Source organism: Pinus tabuliformis, chromosome 7 (genome assembly GCF_031772625.1).
Source record: "Pinus tabuliformis cultivar Carrire ecotype Pingquan chromosome 7, CPIR1, whole genome shotgun sequence".
Lineage (NCBI taxonomy): Eukaryota > Viridiplantae > Streptophyta > Pinopsida > Pinales > Pinaceae > Pinus > Pinus tabuliformis.
Window position 1 is genome coordinate 1570005758 of NC_142293.1, and position 8292 is coordinate 1570014049.

An 8292-nucleotide genomic window follows, 5' to 3' on the forward strand; every position below is an offset into this window, starting at 1 on the left:
CCTTCTTAGTTGGATTCCAATGATACTACATCACACATCTCTTATGTAAATTCTGGTCCCGACAACGAAACCATTTGTTGGCTTGAGGGGGCCTGACCCAGAGTAGTATGGGGGGATGCTGGAACCAAGTTTCTGCACCCTAATATGGTCGTGATGTCGTTTAATTCCCTCTATCCCTGCCTTCGCACAGGTTGCTTTGCTCTAGGGCTTGCAAGATAAACCCTGCATTTTGTTCTTCAATACCTCTGTGAAAGGATATGATTGTCCTTCGCGCAGCCTGAGCCTACTTCTCAGGTACCTTTGCACTGCATAGCAGTGTGCCGTACAAATTCCCCAATGAATCTAAGTGCCTTGATTATCTTATCAAACAATTATATTTATCCCCGTGTAAACAGATATTCGTATATGCGTTCAGTTATTCAATGTAATTGCATTCATTAGCGCACCATATAAGCATAATAAAAAAAATTCATACATAACATATCAAGATGCATCAACAGAACAAAGATACAGAAATTGCAGAATATATCTCTTTATTAATATCTTCCAAGTGGTTACAACCTCTCTTTGCCCTGCACACACAACTGTAGGCGTCCATGCACTCAGCTGTGGACTTCTACCTATGCCTCTGCGCACTCAGCTGCAAAGCCTTTACCCACACTACAACCCAAGACTTAGACTTCTTTCTCTAAAGCTATGATTCTATCACATCGACCATCATTGTCTTTCCTCTCCAAACTATTTAGAGCTTAGCTCTTTTTATACAATCCCATGGTTCGTAGACCATGGGTAGTTCTCTTACATCTGACTTTACTTTTACAAAACTAAGGGCAAACTACACTTTATGACACATAACACCTTCATGCTCTGCAACCACAAATTGAGGAGTCTTTACAATAATATTACAAAATTTGACTTAAACGTGGGCTTTTAGCCCCAAAAATGCCCTTGGGGGATCCCACTCCCAACACCCTTAGGAAGGAGAATTATTACAAAGATGAGATTGAGATTGCTTTTTCCTTTATCCTGGGCATTACTTGTGATGACATCTCCATCAATACCCTCGGGAAGGAGAATTATTATTTTCCCTTGCATGAAGAAGGAAAATATTTGATGGAAGTGATTGACTCTCCTTTTAATGAAAGTCCAACCTTTGATTCTTATAATGAGAAAAGCAACGAGCCACTTTACCTCCCCACCTTATGATTATGTATTCAAATCACTTGAGCCTTTAGATTGTGAGGAAGGAAAACCCGTTGAATATGACACTTCACCCTCCCCTTTGCCTTTCCCTCTTGTTCATCACCATGAGTCTTCCTTAACTAATTCCCTCATTCTTTTTGGTATAACCTCAAGTGACCATGCCCTATCTCCCCTTTCTGAATATGTTGTCAAGAAAGAACCCTTCATTGAATATACTGTATCCCCTCTTGCCCAGCCTCGGGATTATGTTCTCCATGAACCCCCCTCTCCAATGTGACCATCACATTGAGTGACCTATTTGCTACACTCTTTATTTCTCTCACCCTTCATTCCCCTCTCAACACAACCGTGTGACATCTTTAAATCATGATATTACAAACAATGATTATGATGAGGAGTTATTGAGAGTGATCATTCATTCCACCATTGTGTACCTAGAAGGAAAGCTCGGGACCTCTAGATTGACCTATTTTCCTTCTCCTAGGACTTCCTTTTACCTCAAATGGAGATCATATTTTCCTGCCTCCCACCCACTTCATCTGCTATGTGACTATGTCAACATCCAACTTGGGAGTTACTGCATGAGTAATCATATTGACATGCATATGCATATTGATGTGATGTTATGTTGGTTGCATTGGCATTATAATTACATAGTATCAACCTTACTATATGTATGCTAGAGTAGGATGCATTGCATGCTAATTTCTACATTAGGAATAACATCATATGATATTTCTCATGGTAGATAGGTTCATATATGCATATCTTATTTTTTGTTGATTTTATGGCTTAAAATATCAGCATGTGCGATCATGAGATGCCGTGAAAGCATGTTTCCCCGTGTTTTTCCATATATTGTTTATACATATAATATATCTACGATAACCAAGAGATTGTTGGATTTATCGTGACCTTCTATTTGAGTTGCTTCACGCACTTCCTTGAGAGATCACGTCCTAGTTGGAGCTAGGTGTTACCCACCATTTTGTGGGTAATATCCCTAGGAGAAAACTTTTCTCCAAGATGGTCCTCAACGACAGCCAACAACCCCTTGTAGCCATCAACTAGCTCATTGTGTCATTTCTCCACTACCTAAGCTAGCCATGTGTTCCCTCAACCATATTCCATGATCGTATGTTTGAATTTGGGCCTCCCGAATATAAAGGTATGCCTTATCATTTTTAAATTGAGTATTGTAGTTTTCTTATCATGGGCACTTCTGGGTATGGATTAATGTCAGGATTTGCAAGAAAGAATGGGCTAGGTCTATGCTTTTGTCCCCTAGACTCCTTTTAGGAATTAACCTTAGATTCTAGTCCTCTGGGATCTCTTTTACTGACCATTTGATTCTAGGGATGGTATTTCCCAGGAAACCATGATTTTGGTTGTGTGGTCTCACTCCCTTATCCACTCGTATTACCCTCTTTCCATTCATTATTACCCCATCCATCATTTCTCCCAACTGGGTCCACATTCCTCCATCGGGACCACATAGGGTCAGCTCGCCCCTTCCCCTTACCGACACCTTGGGTCATGGCCTAGAATAAAGCCCGTAGTTTGATCCAACTGAAATGAAATTTAAAAACATATATGGCCACATTCAACAGGAAAAGTACCACAAAATGCAAAAGATCGGGACAAAAACATTTAGCACGTAGGAAAAATCCAATACATGATCTCTACCCCATCATCATGGTCATCGCCCTAGTTCCTACAGGTTCTATGAGCCTTCTTCATCATATTGGAACTCATGATTTTCCGAACCCCTAGTGGGTGATAAACCACCCCACCTTAAAAGGGGGAATTCGCTGATATATCTTATACATCATGCTATAACACCTTGAGCCCTGAGCAATTAATCAAATAAAATCATAAAAATGAAAAAGGCATACAAACATGCATGGGAAAACCAAGGCTGGGAACCTCATGCATCATGATTTCTCCCTCCTACACATTATAAACTCAAGTGTCGGCTTCCCTCTTATTAGCTATCCTTGTACCCTAGCATGTGACTCAGGGTTTCCCCTTATCATCCCCTACTCCATTCACCTATCTGTCACATGCCACCACATTCTAACGGATGTACTTTGACTATATTATTCCCTTTAGAGGTAGAAACCACCTAATAGGGTACTTGGTTAATCCCATTTGGATTTTAGAAGACATTGGCACACCCTGAAGCCCATTATGGAAGGGAAAGCTATTGTGAAGTCCCCACCTATGGTCGATGATTAGGTAAGCTCATTTACTTGATTTCTCTTATGACTTTTTATACTAGAACGCTAGGGGACACATTGGATCTTATGTAGTATTGCAGATGGTTTCCATTTGGGGTTTGGTCTCCCTATACGGGGTCCTAATCCTCCAGAGGGCTACATTGTCACATGTAGGGTGACCATTGAGAGCCATGGGCCTCCACAGTAGCAAATTTTACTCCATGGATCCCCACAACCATTCAGAGATTGATCATGGTTCACTTATTGGATGAGGAGGATGCACCTAATCCATCATGCCTATTTGGCCACATATCTACACCACACACTTGATAGATGATACAATAATTTCACAATGATGTGGCATCACCTACACCATTACTCTATCCCTTGCATGCGATCTACAACATATTCGATTTGTTTATAGACCCATGAGGACACTTGTCTGCCCCCACATGTCATTTGGAGAAGCACATGTAATTACAAGGGGCCAACCCCTTGTCCACTGATTTTGAGGGTCCTATTCTTCATTGTGTCACTCATGGACCTCATTAGGCCTCTTAGAGTACCCTAAAACATGCATATATTATTATTCGACCTCTTGAGATGCTTACTTCACTACAAGAAAAATGGACATTGGTGAGGGGCGAAAAATGTCACCATAAGCTCATTGGTGACGGTCAAAAGAGCCTTCGTCACCAAAGGTGGTGTCGCCAAAAGTATAGGTGTTGTAGTGACATTCAAAGTCCGTCACCAATAATGATTTATAATGATAGATAGCAACCGTCACCATTTCATATGAGCAATGGTGACGAACCATAACCTCCATCACCAAAAACTGAACGTCACCAAAGGTGGCGTTGCCAAAATTATAGGTGTTGTAATGACGTTCAAAGTCCGTCACCAATAATGATTTATAATGATAGATAGCGACCATCACCACTTCATATGAGCAATGGTGACGGGCCATAGCCTCCGTCACCAAAAACTGAATGTCACCAAAGGTGGCGTCGCCAAAAATATAGGTGTTTTAGTGACATTCAAAGTTCATCACCAATAATGATTTATAATGATGGATAGTGGCCATCACCATTTCATATGAGCAATGGTGACAGACCATAGCCTCCGTCACCAAAACCTGAACGTCACCAAAATTGGCATCACCAAAAGTGTAGGTGCTATGGTGACATTCAAGATCCGTCATGAATATTGATTATAATGATGGATAGTGGCCGTCACCATTTCATATGAACAATGATTTGTTGTGATGGATCTTTCATGGCCATCAATATTGGTACATATATATGGTGACGTTCGTTGACCTTCACCAAAAGCCACATTGTCAGAAGTATAGGCGTTGTGGTGACATTCAAGGTCCATCACGAATAATGACTATAATGACGGACAACGACCATCACCATTTCATATCAACAACAATGATTTATGGTTACGACCTTTAAGGGTCATCACAATTGATGCATATATATGGTGGCATTCATTGACCGCCACCATTTCATATTTTGGTGAGGGTCGAAAAATGTCACCAAAGCTCATTGGTGATGGTTAAAAGAGACTCCATCACCAAAAATTGATCATCGTCATTCCATATGGATGTCAGGGCATGATGGAATCGAACCACCAACCTCCTGCTTGTAAAGCAGGTGCTCTTCCATTTAGCTAGCACCCTATAAATAATTAGACTTTTAAAAATTAGACCTTGAAACTTCATAAATTGTAAATTCTACAACTTTTAGTAAATTAATCGAAGTTGCAAGTCCTTACCTAATGGTTATGGAAGTTATGAAAAGTGGGTGGAGGGAAAAACAATTATGTATAAGAGAATGAATATGTTCAGTTGAATACTCAATTAGAAGTGAAACTCTGAAGACATTTATAATCTACAAATGACCTATAACTAGAAAATGCACCAAATATTGCAAAGGAAATGTCATAAGTGGATAGCATATGGAAGAAGAACATTGATGAAGATAGATGTAATATGTTATAGGTTGAGTGAAAGAAAAATCCAATGTTGTTGTTGTTTGGTGTTTAGATATCTGAATGATATCTAAACTTCTGTGAAAATATGACACATATCTCTAGAAACCATGAACAACATATGATAAAATAAATAAATAAATAAATAAATAAATAAATAAATATATATATATATATATATATATATATATATATATATATATATATATATATATATATATATATATATATATATATATATATATAGTTCCCCTTTACATAAACCAACATACAATTTGGAATTTCACAAGTCTGCACTCAAAACATGACAACAACCAACAAATAAAAGAAATTGACTTGGATAGAAAGTAATAGCTTCACCTTCATTCTTGAGTTGTTTTTGTTTATTTGAATTTGACTTGTGACATTCTCTATCTGACAAGCAATCAAAATCATCACTAGTATTAAATTCATCCAACATGGACTTTGGCTATCCCACTGACATCTGCGTTTTTGTTGTCATGTCTGAAAACCATGGACTTTCTTATCAATAGTAGAATAAGATGTGTGTCTGCTGCTCAAGAACACATTCCTTATTAACCATTGTTACCTCACAAAAACCAAAGAGACAACACAATATCAACGTACACAAAATCCCCTACCGAAATATAATCATAACTTAGCAAAGAAGTCTAAAAGATGTTCTTAATTAATAAACTTTGTATTTGGAAACATTGTTTCTTTAGATTTAAAAAAAGACTATGTTGTACAACACTACTGTTCTATTTATCCAGGAAATTATATCATAGAATTTGTCAAACAATAGCACTCTACAGTACCTAAAGTAAAAATACAAATTTGTTCAAGAAAAAAGATTGAGAAAAGAGCTTTGAAAACTATAAGTTTGTCATCATGCAAGTTGTGCAGGCTATGTAAGTAGCCATTATTTCAGAATGGTTGATGTTTCATCCCTAACAGTTATTGTGACAACCACAAAGGGCTAATCAATATAACATATAATTATGTATTCCAATGTGTAAGATTATAGCAACAACAAGATAAAAATCCTAACACTTGAAAGGATGTGTCAAATACTTAAGAAGTTTTTAGTTTACATATAAATAGAAAGGTATAAAATTATGTTTAACAACAAAAAGGGATTAATAAATATGGGAACTACGGTAGTCAAAGCAATGAGACTTTTGTAAAGGTAATTTAATTTGCAAGGCTAAAAAGGGATGTCTACTTGTAACGGTACAACACCAGCTCCATCCCCAAAAAGAACACAGGAGCTCTGATCTGTCCAATCAACATATCTAGAAAGATCATTTTCTCCAATAACCAAAACATTTTAAATCCACCACCTTTCATTGTTCCAAGAATACTAACCATAAGTAAATGAATTATACACAGCAATCAAAATAGACACAACAACTCATCTTTTAGGAAACATGTAATTGTTACAAGACCCAACACAAAGCCATTACAAGAAGTTGTAATGTCGAAAGCCAGGGCTTTTATACAACCCACCTCACTTTGCACATGATATCAAAATTGCATTTTTTTTCTAATATAGAATCATGAGTATGAATAATTAATGCAAAACTTTACATAAAAGTATCTACAATATACACGTAGTAAACTGTATTTGTTAAAATTATACAAATTTACACAAAAATACCAATTTAATATGGTCAAGGGGAAAAAAGGTTATGCCCTGAAGACATAGGTTGTTAGCATGCAAAAACTTAATCCTAACAATAACATGAAATCCAAAAAAATTGGAACTTTTGAGAGTTGAAAACAAAATATTTAATAGGCCCTTGGTTGGATCCCATTTAAAAACTGGAACAATTATATATTTCCATAAAATCAACACATGCACAATCATTAATATCAATTACTTTTCATTTGGATATCATGAGGCAAGCCACTTTGTGGTGGCTACCGCATGCAATTTTCGTTCAAACCCAATAGGAATGTATTTGTAGAAAGATGTTCATATACCAACATAATTATCGATATAGATGGAATACTTTTTCGTACCATTTTATTACATATTTGAGAAGCAAATAATACTAACAGAGAACTGGCAATTTTAAAAAAAAATAATACACATGCACACAAGAACAAGTTTTGAAGACACCAAATCATGCTAGTGATTGCAAAATGTATCCCAATGAGAAACTCTTATAGTGAAGTTCTTTGATTAAGTCTGTGTAAATACATTTGAAATTGGTTGCTACCTTGCATAGGTAACAAATGTAGCCTCAATCACAAGGCCCACAACATTGAAGGAAGCTCATTTGTTGAAAATTCAAAACATTAAACCTAACTATTGACTGAAGTGTGGTTTACTAACCATGGGACATGTGGGTTAGAGGACCATCAAATTCTGCTGAATGATTAAAATAGAATTTGCTTAACTGTGATATTTCATATGTTGTGTCGGTTAGTCTAGTTAGTCATATGAAAAATATGCTCACTTTCTCGTCTTGGTTATGGTCTGCTTCTAGTTTGCTTGTGTTCTAACCTCCATCTAGTATCAATTGTTTCAACCATTTGTAATTTTTTATCTTTATGCAATATGGAAAGAGGTTCTCAATACCTCGGCAGATCAAATAGGACATGTCTAGATCACCATATATAAAATTCTATAAATTTTATAGAATTTTATATATGGTGATATAGACATGCCCTATTTGATCTAAAAAGGTATTGAAAACCTCTTTGGATATGTTGGCAAGTGGAAACTCTTAGCTATGAGGGTTTCAGTGTCTAGGCAAAAATTCAACTTTAAAAAAGGGAACAACAAAGTCTCCTTAGGGAGTGAAAAAACAATTACAAGCTTCTTTTCTATACGTCTTATAGGTTATTTCCTTAATGATTTTTTGAT